This window comes from Ambystoma mexicanum, chromosome 2p, assembly GCF_040938575.1.
Source record: "Ambystoma mexicanum isolate Mex_15411 chromosome 2p, UKY_AmexF1_1, whole genome shotgun sequence".
Taxonomy (NCBI): Eukaryota; Metazoa; Chordata; class Amphibia; order Caudata; family Ambystomatidae; genus Ambystoma; species Ambystoma mexicanum.
In genome coordinates, this window is record NC_090923.1 from 1,435,772,280 (window position 1) to 1,435,788,981 (window position 16,702).

At 49.9% G+C, this 16,702-nt stretch overlaps 1 protein-coding gene across 1 annotated transcript in view; it reads left to right on the plus strand.

Moving 5' to 3' along the window:
* Positions 1-16,702, plus strand: part of ABCB8 (ATP binding cassette subfamily B member 8) — a 1,358,869-nt gene that overhangs the window by 549,495 nt on the left and 792,672 nt on the right. The gene's annotated exons all lie outside the window — the stretch shown is intronic.

Here is a 16,702-nt window from a genome sequence, read left to right on the forward strand (position 1 = left end):
TGAATGTCCCAGGTGTCGATTGCTCCCTGCCAAGTTTCTTCACTTGGTCTGGAAGTGTGCTGGGGTGAAGTCTTTGTGGAATGAGGATGTAAGCTGCAAGGTGTATATTACTGGTGGGGTCCTGGTACCCTCTCCACTCTTATGTCTTCTGGTCCTGCAAAATAGGAAGAGAATAGCAACAACTAAATGTATACCACTTGGTCTTCTACTAGTCAAAAGGCTGATTCCTATGCACTGGAAGGGGGGCATGGAAACCTACAGGGATCAGAGAGTTGGTCAAATGGATGAATGCTGAAAATTAAGTAGTAGGGATATGGAGACCTGTAATAATTAAGTGTGTGACGAATCTAGTGAATTCATCCCCTCTCCCCACGGGGAAGCAACCCCCTTTGGGACAATCAAGTTGAGCCAGTTAAGCCTAATAACCCCTTTAGGCACAGGGCAAGCTTGGCCATCCCTTAACAGCGATATCTGGTACCCTTGTCTAATGAAGCTAATGTTTTTATTGGCTATATGAAGATTACACCAAACAACTATTTGACTGTTCATAAAGAGCTAGCTGTTCTGGTTTCTGATCCATTACTGTTGCCCTCTTTATATGAAATGCAGGACCAATGAACTGTTCAGTTTCTTCCCCAGAAGGAACATAAACGGCTTTTGAGTCCGACTAGGTGAGGGAGAGCTGAAGAGAGGCATGCAAGCCTGCGGAGCCAAGATTCAGAGGAGAGCCTGTCTCCCTTTGCGATGTAGTCAGGAAGCAGTCCCACGCAGACGGTGTGGAGCATAGAGGAATGAATAAGCCAGTGGAATGCTGCTACATGGAGCCATGGAGCCATCCCTGGAGCTGGAGAACAAGAGAAGAGACGCGGCCGCATGAAACTTGGTAGATTGGAGCCGTTGGAGCCATTGCCGAAATCCCGTCACTAACTGACGGGGAGCACTGAAGCCCACGCACCCATGCAGACGACAGAAAAGAAGCCAAAACCACGATGCTGCCTTTCCCGATGAAAAACACCAGAGCAATCCAGGTACCCAGTACCTTCAGGGATCCGGGAGGAGGGACTGACCGACCCACACGTTCCCCAAGGCGGGGGGGAGAGGTTAAAGAGCCCAAGACTGATAGATGCACAAGGTAAACTGAAACAGGATGAGAATCCATACACCCCAAGGCAGGGTGAGAAGGTGAAGAGTCCAAGAGGGGCTGAGAGACCAGGAACCTCACGAGGGGTGTGAATCCAGAGCCCACAGGGTGGGGAGAGAATTAATCAGGGTCAGAGGGGGCCACCATCAGATCAACCCCAAGAGACGAGGCGTGCAGCCCGAGACCCCAGGGCGGAATAGGGGCCGAAGGGGTTCTGAACCAAGCCAGACAAGGACTTTGCTTTATCCAGGATTTGAACTGAAGAGCAGGCCAGGAGGCCTAGAGACATTTACAACTCCTTTGTGTACAGAGTGGGAAGCCCAAGGAGACTTATTGAACTTTTGGTATTGGAACTGTGGATCGGGTGAAAGGCCAAAATACATTTGCTGGTGATAATATTGAAATTCTGATTTCAATATTCAAAGCTCGGGAGGATAGCTCAGCGGAAATGTGCTCGCCTTGGAAGCAAGATATGACAGAGCAACACAGGTTTGATCCCCAGGTCCGCACTTAGAAACCTCTGGGTATCAAGTGCGTTATAAATAACCAATCTTTTTTTTTTTTTTAAACATATTTTATTGGCATTTGTATTGGATGCATTCAAATACAAGAAAATTAACTAAAACAATAAACATAAACAACAACAATCTTCATGCGAAACAGTTCCTCTTACTTAGGTGGGCATGGCTGCAAATAGGGGTTCCGATATCACGGGGAGTGGGAGGGATCTCGATCAAGAAGATCACCATATCCAGGCGAGTGCGAGTGATCAGTTATGGCAAAGTGGTGGGGTTTATCAGGGGGGTTTATGGTCTGCACTGAAGTGTATATCTCTCAGGATGGCCTTCCAAGAGTCTACAGTGCCACTCGCAATGTCTCCGCTAGAGATGATTCCATCTTGCCAGGCTCTGGTTTCGGCTGTAGTCCATCTCTCTAGTTCTTTCATCCAGCGTTCATGTCTAGGGCCCCCTGGTGTCTTCCATGCCATGGCTATAGTTCTCTTTGCAAGGGTACATGCAATGTCCATCAACTTAACAACATGCTTGTATTTGCTTGGTCTGCGGTAGACCCCTAATAAGCATTCCCCGGGTGTCCATTCATATCTGCTTATCCCGGCATCTGTGCAGGTCTGTTTAACTTTGGACCACAGCGCCATTGTCCTGGTGCAAGTCCAGAACATGTGGATCAGATCAGCTTTGTCATTCCCACACCATGGGCAAGCCGGGGAGGCTTGTTTGTTGAAGGAGGCCACCCTGTGTAGGGTCATATACGTCTGATCTAGGACGTTTAGTTGTATCTGACCGAATATGTAGTTTCTCGACTCCTTCTTGGGGTATAGTAACGTTCTTTCCCATTCCTTGTCTGTAAGCGTAGTTTCGAGGTCCGTTTCCCATTTCACCTTCATTGTCGCACCTTCGGGGTTGGGTTTGTCGATGAGCCTCTTATAGAGTCGAGAGACCGGTTTCCAGCCATCCGTTAGGTCGTGCATCTCCTGTAACAGTGGGTCTGGGGTGGGTTCCTCCGGCCAGCTGCACCAGATCTTCTTGGCGGTTTGTTTGAGCCGGTGATACCAGAGAAACTGGCCACTTGTTAGCCCTTCATTAGCCTGCAGTGACTCAAAATCCCTGAATTCGCCCTCCTCAAACATATCCCCCCCATGTGTAAATTCCAGAGCCCTCCCACCTCCTATCTGTGGAGGGATCTGATTCTGTTCTGCACACGTCAACCAGAATGGGGTTGTCTGGAGAGTAAGAGTGTTTCACCTGCCTGATGTAGCAGGTTCTGGTCCAAATCTGCCTACCAAGTTCGACGATCAGGGGGGCATCTGGGGATTGTCGTAGAGGGTTCCAAAGAGTTTCCTTGGGGAATAATCTGGAGGGAAGATTGTTGCAATAGTCCCAGCTCGGCTGATGGATCGTCTGAGAGCCACTTTGTCACGTGGCTAAGCTGTGCCGCAAGATAATACAACTGGAGGTCTGGGAGTTGTATTCCCCCTTCCTTGTATGGGAGGGATAGGGTAGCCAAAGTCAATTAATGCCTGGTAGGTCCCCATAGGAAGTCCTTGATAAGTGCATCCAATTTCTTAAAGAAGGGCGGTCTGACGTAGTGGCATATGTTGATGAAGAAATACAGAAATCGGGGGTGGATTATCATCTTAACGATTGCTGTTCTGCCTACCATTGCAAGTGGGAGTCTAGACCAAAATTTCATGGATCTGCGAAGGCTGGTTATTGCTACTTCCGTGTGTGAGCATCGGGGTGTGGCTCACATTAATTCCTAGGTACCGAAACGTGTCAAGTTGCCACTTTATCCCAATGTCCGGGAGATCAGTTTCTTCTAGGCCTCTCAGGCTAGCCAACGGAAAGGCAGAGGATTTCAGTCTACTGAATTTGATCCCAGAGTATTTCGCATAGTTGTCTAGTACATCCAATGTGATTGGTGTGTTGACCTGGGGATCTTTCAAGTATAAAAGGACATCGTCCGCGTATAGGGATATTATGTTATGTTCGTTGCCCACTTTGATGCCAGCGTCTAAATAACCAATCATATCATATAATTCGGGCAATAAGCCCTTGTCTAATTGTGAGACTGTCTAGGGCGGGTCAGAAACCAGCTAAGAACAGTCCACTTGGGCAAACCACCCGAAAGGGATTTTCTACTCGGTTTCTTTTCCTTTGTAGTGGTAGGGCCAGGAATCTTGCTAGCTGGGTTTCGAACTGGTCGGGCAGACTTTTTTTGTATGGACCCTGAAGTGTGCCCTTTTACTTTTTTTTATTTTTCTTAGCGTAGGGACCAGAGTCATATTCTAGTTCAGGGTTTTGAGATTGATATAAAACTGAATTTAAACCAGAATGAGTTGTCAGTCTCCTAATCTGACTTGCCCCAAGAACCTTTTTTCAGTATAAGAGATCTTCCACAACTGCGCTTATACTCATTCCAACTTAATGCTGCTCTAGTTCTCTGAATTAGTACTTGGTTGTTTTTCCTATGCTGTAATGTAATAGATCTGTAATCTATGTATATGTATCTAGGATGCAGCGTTCAAATCTATTGCTTTACTCTGTTTACATTGACCATACAACACAATCACATGCTTTAGATTTGCTTTTCCCTCATCTGCTCATTTAACTTATGCTTTCTTACAATCATTTATGTGGGCATGTAAATATAGGTTTGTGAGGATCATTTTTGCTAGAGGCTTTGTTATGATTATATCAGTTGGTCACCAAATGGAGGAAATCTTCCTTGTACATGCTGTTTCTGGTGTGAAATTTAAGATAAAAGCAATATAAAATAGTGTTCAAGAGTGTGGACTCCTCTTGTTAATTAGCAGATCCATGAGGTGATCTTTAACCTATTTAACTCTACACAGGTTCCTACAGTGTCTGTCGTTTTGTGTTCTTCCGCTAGTTCCGCTAGTTCATTCTCAAGCAAGGCTTTCTCCAGTGCTCTTGCTCAATTTAAATGAATGGCTTTTTCTATGCAAGCTACCTTAACAGTCTTTAGAGTGCCTCACTTTGTATCTTTATTAATCTTCATTGATCCATTTTCTTTCACATTAAGGTTATTCTATACTTTACCATCGCATTTACATATCTATAACAAAGCTAAGTGGCCACTACACAATGGCACATCACAGGAAGTCAAATTCAGCAAGATTGATTGCGAAGTGGTACAGGTTTGGGCAAAGATTTGGGAAACCAAGGAAAGAAACATTTCTAATCTCTCTCTCTCACATCCTCTTGAGTTTTCTCAAGCAATCCTGCCATTCAGCCCTTTGACTATGTCGTGCTTGTCTTACTGCTTTTGTTGGTGTTGTCCATCGTTGGCTTATATGTGGTGGGAAAGTCTACTAGCCCCTCTGTCAGGAGTGTCTCCTACATGTTATGGTGCTAGCCATGTGGGTTGGAACTTGCTCCCCCCCAAGTGCCCAGAACCTTAATCAGAGAGGAAACCACACTACTGGATTTGTCCTAGACCTCTCCCCACCTAGCTTTCTCAGGGTCCTGGTTCAATGGTGCACCAAGTCGGTCCCTCTTCCTTTATGCACCGACGATGTGCTTGCCCCTCAGGACCTCCTATTTCCTTCTCTGTGGGCCAGTAATTGGGTCTGCAAAGTGTTGTCCGCCTTACAGGATTTAATAAGTGGACTTTGAACTAGATGTGTCTCGGCTGAGGCCGATGAGGGATCTTCCTGAAGACTGGAGTAGTAAGATCCCCAGTCGTCATCCTGGTTTTCCAGAGTGCCAGCATCTGGGTATGGACAAGAGAGCCTCTCCCTGTTGCCTCCCCACCCCCCTCATTATAGACCAAACTCCCCCAACCCCACCTACCTGCTGGTTGGAAGCTTTGTGCTCTGGTCCTTGTGCTCCTCCTGCTCACTGTAGAATTGGAAAAGGGACTTGGCCCCTTTTCCTTATGGTGGCGGACATCTTGTGGTTTTTTTTTTTTGTACATTTCTCTCTCAGGAGGTTGGCATTGCTTGCACTGCCAATCTCCTGAGGGAAAAAAAAGAAACCATTTGCACACCGGATAAACCCCAGGGTGCGAAGGGCTTTCACCCCTGCTGTGGGGGGCAGATGTGCACGGTAACGGCCCACAGACCTCGCCGAGGCTCTTGCTTCACTTGGGCCCTCCTGGGCTCGGGCTGGTGGGTTGATAAATGCCATGTCCGCCCCCCCTCCGTGAAGGGGTGAAATCCATTTCGAAGGGATTGTGTCCTCCGACGTATTCCTCATCTTAGATATCTCCTTCCAGCTCTGCTGGCCTCGGAAAAATTTTTCTCTAGAGGGCGCTGCGCGTCGACGTCCTCCGAGTCGATGTCCCTCGACAGCCGCCGTATCGACGTTCGACGTCATCCTGCCTATAAAGGCCGCGCGCAGCGTCCGTTGCTCAGTTCCGTTTTTCCGCGCTTACTCAGTGCCTCGGAATACTGTTGCTCAGTTCTTAGTCAGATTAATCCTATTTACCTCGAGTTATTCGATCCGTACTCGATGGCTTCCTCGTCGGAACCGACAACTCCTCGATCCGGCTTCAAAAAATGTCGAGATTGTGGGAAAAAGATGTCGTTGACCGATCCTCACAGAATTTGTCTGTGGTGCTTGGGAGCTGAACACCATTGTTCGGAATGCGAGGACTGTATGTCCATGACAGCTAAGGCCCTGAAGGAGCGTAGGGGGAAGCTGGAGAAAGGTAAGACTTTTAAAGCTTCTTCTTCGTCGACGAAGTCGAGGCATTCGTCTCCTCGTCACCATTCGCGCTCCAGGTCTCTGAGTGGGTCTCATCACTCCTCGAGATCGAAGCACTCGAAGAGGAGACGTCGAAGATCCCCTTCTCCGTCTTCCTCTTCCTCTGTTTCGCCAAAAAGAATCCCTTGCCCCACGAAACATAGTTCCCGGGCTGAATGGGAGGAATTCCGAAAGAATATGATGAGCGTCTTCAAGAAAGTGGCCTCGACCCCCTCGAAGACTGCCGAGAGCGATGCTCTGGTCGAAAGACCCGAAGGTCAAAAACGCTGCGAGTCGCAGTACCCGGTGAAAGAAACCTCTCGAGCGCGTTTCGAACCCTCGAGCAGGACTATGACCTCCAAACCTTCCTCGAAGGTTCCGTTGACGCCGTCGACGAAGGTCCCGTCGACGTTGAGGTCGATGTCTTCGACGCCGTTGTCGAGGGGACCTTCGACACACGGGTCTGTCGACTCGACGCCGGCCTCGACGCCGGCGTCGACGCCAAGAAAAGTCACGGTTACCACACATCCAGTGACTATCCCCAGGCCCTCGACGTCGATGGCTTCGATATTGTCGAGTAGAATTCCAATTCTGTCAAGGTCCTCGAGGCCTCCACCTCTGTTTTCGACGCCACGCTCGAAGCCTTCGACGTCGGCGTCGACGACATCGACGCTTTTGAGGCCAATAATGACAAGTTCGGCACCCTCTGCCTTGGAAATGGGATTTACTCCCTTTATGAGTTCAGAACAATTGAGAACTATATCCTCAATTTTAGAAGAGGGTGATTTGTCTGAACAAGACACATTTGAGTTACAGGGACCTGTAACCCCAGTTAGCGAGGAATTTTCCTCTGAAGAGCGCAGATTAAAGGATCTTCATGATTCTTTACATGAGGCAAGTGGGTTAGACACTTCCCCTGAGGTGGAGTTTGCTAAACCAGACCCGGGGGAGCATGCTGAAACCCCCTACAGAGCCTTAATGGCCAGGATTACAGAGTTCATGGGGTGGTCTGCACCTTCACAATCTTTCCAACAAGATGACCTCACGGATATTCTTGACAAAGGCCCACAAGAGGATCCTGTGGTGCCCTTTCATAAAGCTCTTCAGAGAAAGATCATGACAAACTGGGAAACCCCAGATGTAATACCAGCAGTAAATAAAAAACTGTTTACAAAGTACAGGGTATCTTCCACAGAGCCAGAGTTTTTGTCTAAACACCCATCCCCAGAAAGTCTGGTGGTACAAGCAGCATCCTCTACCGATGTCAAGACGGCTTATCCTACAGTCCCACAGGACAGGGACGATAAAAAATATGATGCTATGGCAAAGAAAGTCTTTTCAGCATGTAGCATGGCGTTAAAGTCTGTTAATGCTACTTGCACCCTTGCTAGGTTCAGCCATACACTTTGGGAGTGTGCTTCTACAGCGGCTGACTGCATCCCGGAGGGAGAAGAAAGGGATGCGTTCCTGAATATTATACAGGACGGTAAAGACGCTATGTGCGAATCCCTCCAGACGGGCATTGATTCGGCTGACAGTATCAGCAGAGCAATGGCGGCAAGTACATCAACCAGGAGATTCGCTTGGTTGAGAAAGTCGGGTTTTGCCCCAGATGTGCAAGCCAGGCTCTTGAACATGCCATTCGATGGCTCTTCTTTGTTCGGGAAAAAGGCGGATGACAGTTTAGAGAAACTGCAAACTTCAAAAGCTGCAGGAAAATCCCTAGGAGCTGCAATCCGTCAGACTCCTTTTCGTCCCACAGGAACCTCTGCGAGGGGCAAGTCCTTTCGCTTCTACTCCGCATTCGGAAGAGGTAGAGGACGACCGGCTCAAAGGGGTCAAAGAAGAACTACCCGAGGTGGACGGGGTAAATATTCTAAAGCCGCAGCAACAGCAGGTGCCTCTTTACCATCAGCATCTGCATCAGCCGCCCCAAAACCACTCTGAGGACTCCCCTCACAGGACACCTGTAGGAGGCAGGTTGACTCAACATCTGACGGTATGGCAGGCTATCACGTCAGATGCTTGGGCATTGGAAACAGTCGCCCAAGGTTACTGCCTGCCTTTCCTACGTATACCTCAGTCATCCACCGGGGATCAGCTCTCAGAAAGCTCCAGATCCGCCCCTCTTGCAGGAAATTTTGGACCTGCTAGAGAAAGGTGCCATAGAACCGGTACCTGTAGCGGAGAGGAACAAGGGCTGGTACTCCCCTTACTTTCTCATTCCGAAGAAAGACGGAGGACTGAGACCCATCTTGGACTTGCGAGAATTGAACACATTCCTCAGAAAAGACAAATTCAAGATGGTCACTCTTTCTCAGATCCTCCAGGCCCTTCAGTTCCAGGACTGGTTGGTATCTCTGGACCTTCAGGACGCTTATTTCCATGTGCCTATCCATCTCAAACACAGGAAATACCTGAGGTTCGCAATTGGCAACTCTCACTATCAATTTCGAGTGCTGCCATTTGGGCTGACCTTCGCCCCGAGGGTCTTCACCAAGTTAATGTCGGTAGTGGCTGCAAGTCTAAGGAGGGAAGGGATTCACGTCTAGCCCTACCTGGACGATTGGCTGATCAGGGCTGTTTCTCCGGAGCAAGCTCAGATCCAGCTAAATCACGTGTGCCACTTCCTTCACAGACTGGGCTTCTCCCTCAATTTAAAGAAGTCACAAATGATACCATTGCAGAGACTCCAGTTCATAGGAGCGATCCTGGATACTTCCCTGGGTAAAGCCTCGCCACCAGAGGTGAGGGCTCAAGATATTCTACAGATGGTTACCAAGTTCCAGCATGCCCAACGTCTCCCAGCCTTCGACTTTTTGAGGTTGCTAGGCCTCATGGCATCCTGCATTTTCCTTGTGCCAGAGGCTCGCCTGAGAATGAGATCCCTCCAGTGGGCACTGAGGACTCAGTGGTCACAATTCTCAGGGAGAATGACAGATCTTCAGGTTCCCGGCAGGGTGGCTCGAGACCTTCAGTGGTGGGCCTGTCAGGAGAACATTCTGAAAGGAGAACAGTTTTGGCAACCCTGGCCGGAGATAACAGTAGTCACGGATGCCTCACTCACGGGGTGGGGAGCCCACGCCAACGACTTGACCATCAGCGGTCGTTGGTCTCCATCGGAGTCCAGACTACACATCAACCTGTTAGAGCTGAGAGCCATCAGACTTGCGCTGAAGGCTTTCCTGCCAGCTGTACAAGGGAAGAACGTCCTGATAATGACGGACAACACGGTGGCCATGCATTACCTCAACAAAAGAGGAGGCGTAGGATCACTACCCCTGTGCAGAGAGGCGATGCAGCTCTGGTTTTGGGCAATCCAAGAAGGAATCTCTCTATCGGCAGTTCACCTAGCCAGAGAGAAGAACTTGACAGCGGACGCTCTGAGCAGGCAGAACACAGTCTCCCACGAGTGGGAGCTAGCTCAGGAAGTCCTTCAAGAGATCTTCGCCCTTTGGGGAACCCCTCAGGTAGATCTGTTCGCCACCAGCCTAAACAGGAAATGCGACCTGTTCTGCTCAAGGGAATTTCCTCCGAGAGGAGCTCTGGGAGACGCGTTCATAGTGGACTGGGAGTTTCCGCTTCTGTACGCGTTCCCACCGGTCCCTGTCATTCCTCAAATGATCAGGAGGTTGAGAAGATTCCGGCGAACCATGATCCTAATTGCCCCGGATTGGGCCAGGAGAACGTGGTACCCGGACCTTCTAGACTTGTCCATCTGCCCTCCAATTCGACTTCCACTCAGAGAGAACCTACTCTCACAGAAGGGAGGTCAGGTTCTCCATCCAGACATCAAAACCCTCAACCTTCACGCTTGGCTTCTGAACGGCTGAGGTACAAGGATTGGGACCTCCCTGATGATGTTATGGAGGTGTTGCTTTCGGCAAGGAGGCCAGCAACAAAGTCTTTATACCGCTGCCGTTGGAACAGATTTTGCAGCTGGTGTAGAGAACAGAATATCGACCCATTTTCATGTGGTACACCAATGGTTTTGTCCTTCCTACTATATTTGGCAAATTCAGGCCTTCAAGTTGGCACCATTAAGGGCTATCTCGCAGCGCTATCCATCTTTAAGCGTACTGCGGAAGAACCATCCTATTTCAAATTACCCTTGGTAATACAGTTTCTAAAGGGGTTAACCAATGTTTATCCCCCAAGACCATTCCAAGTTCCCCTATGGGATTTAAACTTAGTACTAACTTTCCTGATGGGTACACCTTTCGAACCTCTCCATTCTTGTTCGTTAAAATTCCTTACCCTTAAAACTGTTTTATTAATTGCACTTACATCTGCTAGAAGGGTGAGCGAATTACAAGCTCTTTCTTGTAAACCCCCTCATACAATCTTTCACAAAGACAAAGTTGTCCTGCAAGTGAAGCCTAATTTCCTCCCAAAAGGTGGTTTCTGAATTCCATATCACTCAGAAGATTACCCTACCATCTTTCTATCCTCCTCCTCACCCGGGGAAAGAGGAAGAGAGGTTACACAGACTAGACCCTAGGAGGGTTTTAAGTTTTTACATTAGTAGACTAGCCAGAATAAGACAGGCAGACCAGCTGTTTGTAGGTTACACAGGTCACAAGCTGGGGTTACCAATAACTAAGCAGACCATTTCCAGATGGATCATTCTAGCCATTCTGGAATGTTATAAACTGGCAGGGAAAGAGCCCCCTCAAAACCTTAGGGCTCATTCGACCAGAGGTATTGCAGCTTCATCGGCCCTCAAAAGAGGCGTGCCGGTTAAAGACATATGTGCGGCCGCTACATGGTCGTCTGTCCATACCTTTACACGTTTTTACAATCTGGATTCCTCCTCCAGTCAAGAGACTAGGTTTGGAAGGGCTGTACTGCATTCTATTCATCAATAGAAGACAGCGTGAAGTCAGTACTCCCTCCTCCGAATATAGAATACTGCTATGGGAGCCTATCTAAGATGAGGAATACGTCGGAGGACACAATCCCTTCGAAGAACAAGTTACTTCTTACCTTGTAACGTTCTTTCGACGGGATGTTCCTCCGACGTATTCCTCATCGACCCTCCCATCCATCCCCGCAGTTCTACTTCCCTTGTTGTTGCAGCTTACGCTCCTTCAGGGTGATTAGTCTAGTCCAGACAGTAATACTGTGGGCTACAAAACGGAACTGAGCAACGGACGCTGCGCGCGGCCTTTATAGGCAGGATGACGTCGAACGTCGATACGGCGGCTGTCGAGGGACATCGACTCGGAGGACGTCGACGCGCAGCGCCCTCTAGAGAAAAAAATTTCCGAGGCCAGCAGAGCTGGAAGGAGATATCTAAGATGAGGACTACGTCGGAGGAACATCCCGTCGAAAGAACGTTACAAGGTAAGAAGTAACTTGTTCTTCTAAAGCACCCCGCAAGGGTGACTCCTTCCCAGGGAAGTCTGCCAGTGCGAGGAGCCAATAAGGCTCTGTTACCGGCGAGAAGGGTACCCAGGCTAAGGTAGCTAACGGCTGAGGGATCTAAAAATCCTCCCGTCGTCAAGGAGCCAAGTGTTTAAACATTGGAACACGTCCCGAGGGGCACTGCTCTGTTACCAGGCCTAGGCCTGAGGGGGCATCTATACACAACGCAAACAGCACTACCGGCATCATGGCCGTTGGGCCAACAGCCTACCAGGCCTCCGCCTGAGGTATAGGGAGGGGCCGAGTCTATGCATCCAAGCAAGCAGGCCAAACCCAGGCCCAGTACAACCACAGAAGCACGTGGAGCAGGGGTGGACAAAATGGCGGCCCAAGAGGACAAAATGGTATCCAGGCCATAAGCACGCCAATCCAGCGAATCCCAAAGGCGGGAAACCACTGCCAGGGCAGAATGATCTTTTTTTTCTTTTTATGTGGGGAGGCAACAGTCAGCCTCTCCTGAGGCTCGGTCTGGCAGTGTCCGCCCCCCACAGCAGGGGTTAAAGCCATAGTCAGTCACAATATGGCTTTCAACCCCGCAGTGGGGGGCGGACATGGCATTTATCAACCCACCAGCCTGAGCCCAGGAGGTTAGACGGCAAGTGTACCTGACTCCGCCTACTCCGGTGCTGGCGCAAGAACGCGCTCAACCAGCCTGTGAGGAGCATTTTTTCGAGACGTTCCTGATGCTCATGCGGTCCGCACAGATCGGAAGCATTCTAAAAGGTATCATTCAGGACATGATCCCTCCCATGCTCCCACCTCAGCCAGCACCAGTACCACCATTCGCTCCAAGTGGCAGCGCATCACTCCCTCAACTTACTCCACTACCAGCCATGCCCATTGGCGCAGCGTTGCCCCCGCCTCCAGTGGCCACTCCGTCGGCGGCCGGTAGCACACTGCTAGTGGAACCCACAGACCTTCCAGACACTGGCGAAGAGCAAGAAACCAAAGAAGAGCAACACACGCCTTCCTTGGCAAGAGCGTTTCACGACAGACTTTCCGGCCTGGCTGAGTACCTAGGCATTCCCCAGCCCCAGAAGGAACAGCCAGAAGCAGGGGTCTTGGCAGAGGTCCTCCCCATCCGGTAAGACACTACATCCGGTATACCACTGCAAAAAAAAACATTGAGACCATGGCTAGAACAGGATGGACGAGGCCACACTCCACACAACCAGTCAACAAAAAGCTTGATGCCAAGTATAGGCAAGTGGTGGGCGGCACGCTACTCTTGTCCATGCACCCTCAGCCTTTGTCATCTGTCATTGTGGCAGCATCCATGTATGCCAAACCCCAAGCATCCTCTGCCAACACATCCACATTTGCGCTGTTGGGGATGGAAGACAAGGTCCTAGAGGCATACATCAAAAAGGTGTACTCTAAAGCCGGACTTCTCCTCAGACAAGCCGATGCCATATTGGCTGCAGCAAATCAAAGGCTATGGCGAGAAATCGCTGACTTCCTCCCGGACCTGCCGGCCCACAGGCAAGCCTCACTTAAGGCCGACTTAGCTCAGGCCAAGATAGTGGCACAAGACCTGATGGAAGCCACAGTTGCACACATCGATACGGCAGGTAGATCCATATGTGTAGCAAAGGACATGAGACGAACGCTTAGAGCAACCAGATTCAATCCGATGTCTAGGAAAGAATCGTTGATCTCCCATTTAAAGGGGTTGACTTGATTCACTCCACTACAGACGAGGAGCTGGACAAAAAGAAGAGCCGCTCCCCGACGGCCAAGTCAGTGGCTATTCTTACGAAGCCAGCAGCCAAAAGCTATGGGCAGTGTAACGAACGCATTGGTGGCAATAGTAAGACGGGCACAAGTGATCACAGTTGAAGGGTGTTTATTGAACTTTCACAAGGGTGTGATAAACGCCTATCTAAACCTAAATCTATGGATGGGAGCAATCTACGACCAGCAAATAATAATAATGCAGTCCTAGGGGAGTCTTGTCAAAATAAAAGGTCCTATACTAAAAGAAAACGATTGCCAATCCTTAACACTAATTTACAAATAATGTGGGGTAATGTTTATGAAAAAGAAAGAAGTGTTCACAAAAATATGTCGGGATGCTCTGGTCGTTGGTCTCCCTTCCCCACGTTTTCAGCATGGGGCAAGGCTGGTCACTCGAGCAAAGCACACACTCTGGCTTCTGCGGCACGAGGATACAGTTCCATTTTCACAGTTCAGGACCTCTGTGTCTCTCTCTTTACTTCTTGCATGTCTCTTGACACGGAGGAAAAGGTGTTACAGGGCATGGGATACAGCGTCTCACCGTCCCATGCCCCACATTCACTCCCCAAAAAACCCCTCATCCAGGTGATCCTCCTGCACTTGTCCACCCCAGGAACTGGATCCAAAAGCGATGGCCGTGTCCTGACCACCTGGATGACTGCTCTCCGGGGACTAACATGTGAGACACCTTCAGATTTCTCACAGCAGGGACAGGCTCAAGCAGATAGAGGTCGAACATTTGCCGGCTTCCGTGGTTTCCAGGACTGCAGGACCAGGCAGCCAGACCAATCTCCCAGTCCGTATCGGCAGAAGCAACATAAATCATCCCATAAGGGTTTTTTAAGTCCCCCCCCCAACCCTTCAAGGCCCAGACTCAGAAGCAAAGAAATAATGACTGGTTGCCTCAGATCCGCAGCACCCCAGTGGGAGACAGGTTAGCCCTCCACAGTCAGTCCTGGCAGACACTGTTTGCAGTCCATGGGTGGTCTCAGTAGTCTGTCAGGGCTTCCGTCTTCCCATTCTGCCCCCCACCCCTTCCCCAGGTCGGGACACCATCACTCCTAGTTGAGATACGCTCGCTTATCGCGAGCGTAGCGTTGGAGGAGGTTCCAATCCTGCATATGGTAACTCCAGCTCTGATAGCGGAGTCACTGTGTGTGGAGACTGGTGGATCTGAAGGACAAATACTTACACGTCCCGATTTGGCAGCCTCATCGCTCATTCATCGGATTTCGGGTCCTGGGACTGCATTTTCAATAGAAGGTGCTGTTCTTTGGCCTCAGCTCAACACCAAGGGTCATGAACGTGGTGGCTGCACTGCTCAGTGCCTCGTCGGCTAGCTAGTCAGAGCAGTCATCATCGGAGCAGGTCAGAAGCACAACTTGCAAGCTCATGAGCACATTATACGACCTGGGGTTCTCCATCAACTTCCAACATTCCCAACTTCAGCCTACACAAACCCTAGTGTTCTTAGGACTCCTGTGGGACACACAGAGGCAGAGGATATTCCCCACAAGGGAAAAAGTAGTGGTAATCTAAGTCAGCAGCGGGGTACTTCCTCAGCAGAGCATTAACCACTGCCTGGTGGCATCAACACCTGCTAGGGATAATGGCTGTGTATCTCCTGGCGCTTCCTCACACCAGGCTCAGAAAGAGGAGGCTGCAGCTGCATTTTTCAGCCTCAAGGAGGAAAGAGGCCGGTGCTCAGACAGCAGCGGTTATCATACAAGCACACACCTGCACCAGGAGCTTGGATCGTGGAGGCAGGACAGCCACCTCATCGTAGGCAGTCCTTTGAGACAGCCTAAGCCGGAATGTAAGATTACAACAGATGTGTGGAGCCACTCTGGGCAGCCATGCGCTACATGGTCTGTGGTCAAAGAAGGAAAAGCAGAATCATATCAACTGGTTGGAAATGATGGCTATCTGGCTCGCGCTCAGGGCGTTCGTCCCAATGGTAAAAAGGCAGTTTGGTTTGCATTCAGTTCATGTACTACCTCAACAAACAGGGGGCCACCAGGTCTCCCCCTCTGTGCAGGCTTGCCATCAGCATATGGGAGTGGCCCATCGCACAAAGCATATGGATCTCAGCAGTCCATCTCCCAGGCAATCGAACCTAGAGGCAGACAGACTCAGCAGGCTGGGTAAAGACAGTTACGAGTGGCAGTTGAACAAGAAGGTCCTTTTGGCCACTTCAACAGGTAGGGGCACCCTCACATGGACCTGTTCGCGACAGAGTACAACCGGACATGTCAACAGTTTGGTCCTTGGGGAGCCCGGGACAAGACTCTATAGGGGATGCATTGCAGATCGAGTTGGACGGAATGTGTATTTATGCATTCCCTTCAACCCCCATGCTTCACAGGGTCATTCACAAAAAATCAGAGAAGCTCAACTGCAACTGATCCTAATAGCGCTGCAGTGGCCAGCCAGGCCCTGGTCCTCAGACCTGCCTCTGCTTCCCCTCCCCCTAGGGACGTACCCACTCCTGGTGCAGCAGGAGGGGTGGGGGGGGGACAGTGGTTCACCCCTCCCCACAGAGCTTAGCCCTAGCAGCCTAGTCCCTGAGCAGATAATGCTACAGCACCTCAATCTGTCTCAGGACAATCTAGAAAATCAAATCAGGTGCCATGCTACGCGCAGGCAATACAAAACAAATGGACCATAATCTGCTTCTGGGCCAGAGAGGCAGGTGTGGATCCCCTAACATGCGCTTTAGACCAAGTGTTATAATTCTCAGCGCATCTAGTTAGGTCAGGAGTCCTGGTAGACACATGCCAGATCTACCTGGCAGCCATAGGTGCCTACAGGAACTCGAACAGGAATTATTTTTCTACTTCCAACCCAGTGGTTAAAAGACATCTGGTGGGGTTAACCAGCCTGTACCCACCGGTCGGGTGCCCGCACCCAGCCTTGGAACTCAACGTAGTCCTCAGCGCCTTTGCGCATAAACCTTTTGAGCCAATGGCGACTATAGACATCGGACTACTCACAATCCCGACAGTGCTCGTGGTGGGCCTCACCTCGGCACACAGAATTAGCTAAATTCAGGCTACAGATCCATACACTACTTTTCATCGAGACAAGGTGGTGCTCGCACCCATCCTACCTTTCTTCCAAAGGAGGTCTCATCAATCCACCTCAACAAGGAAATCGTACTTCCCACTTT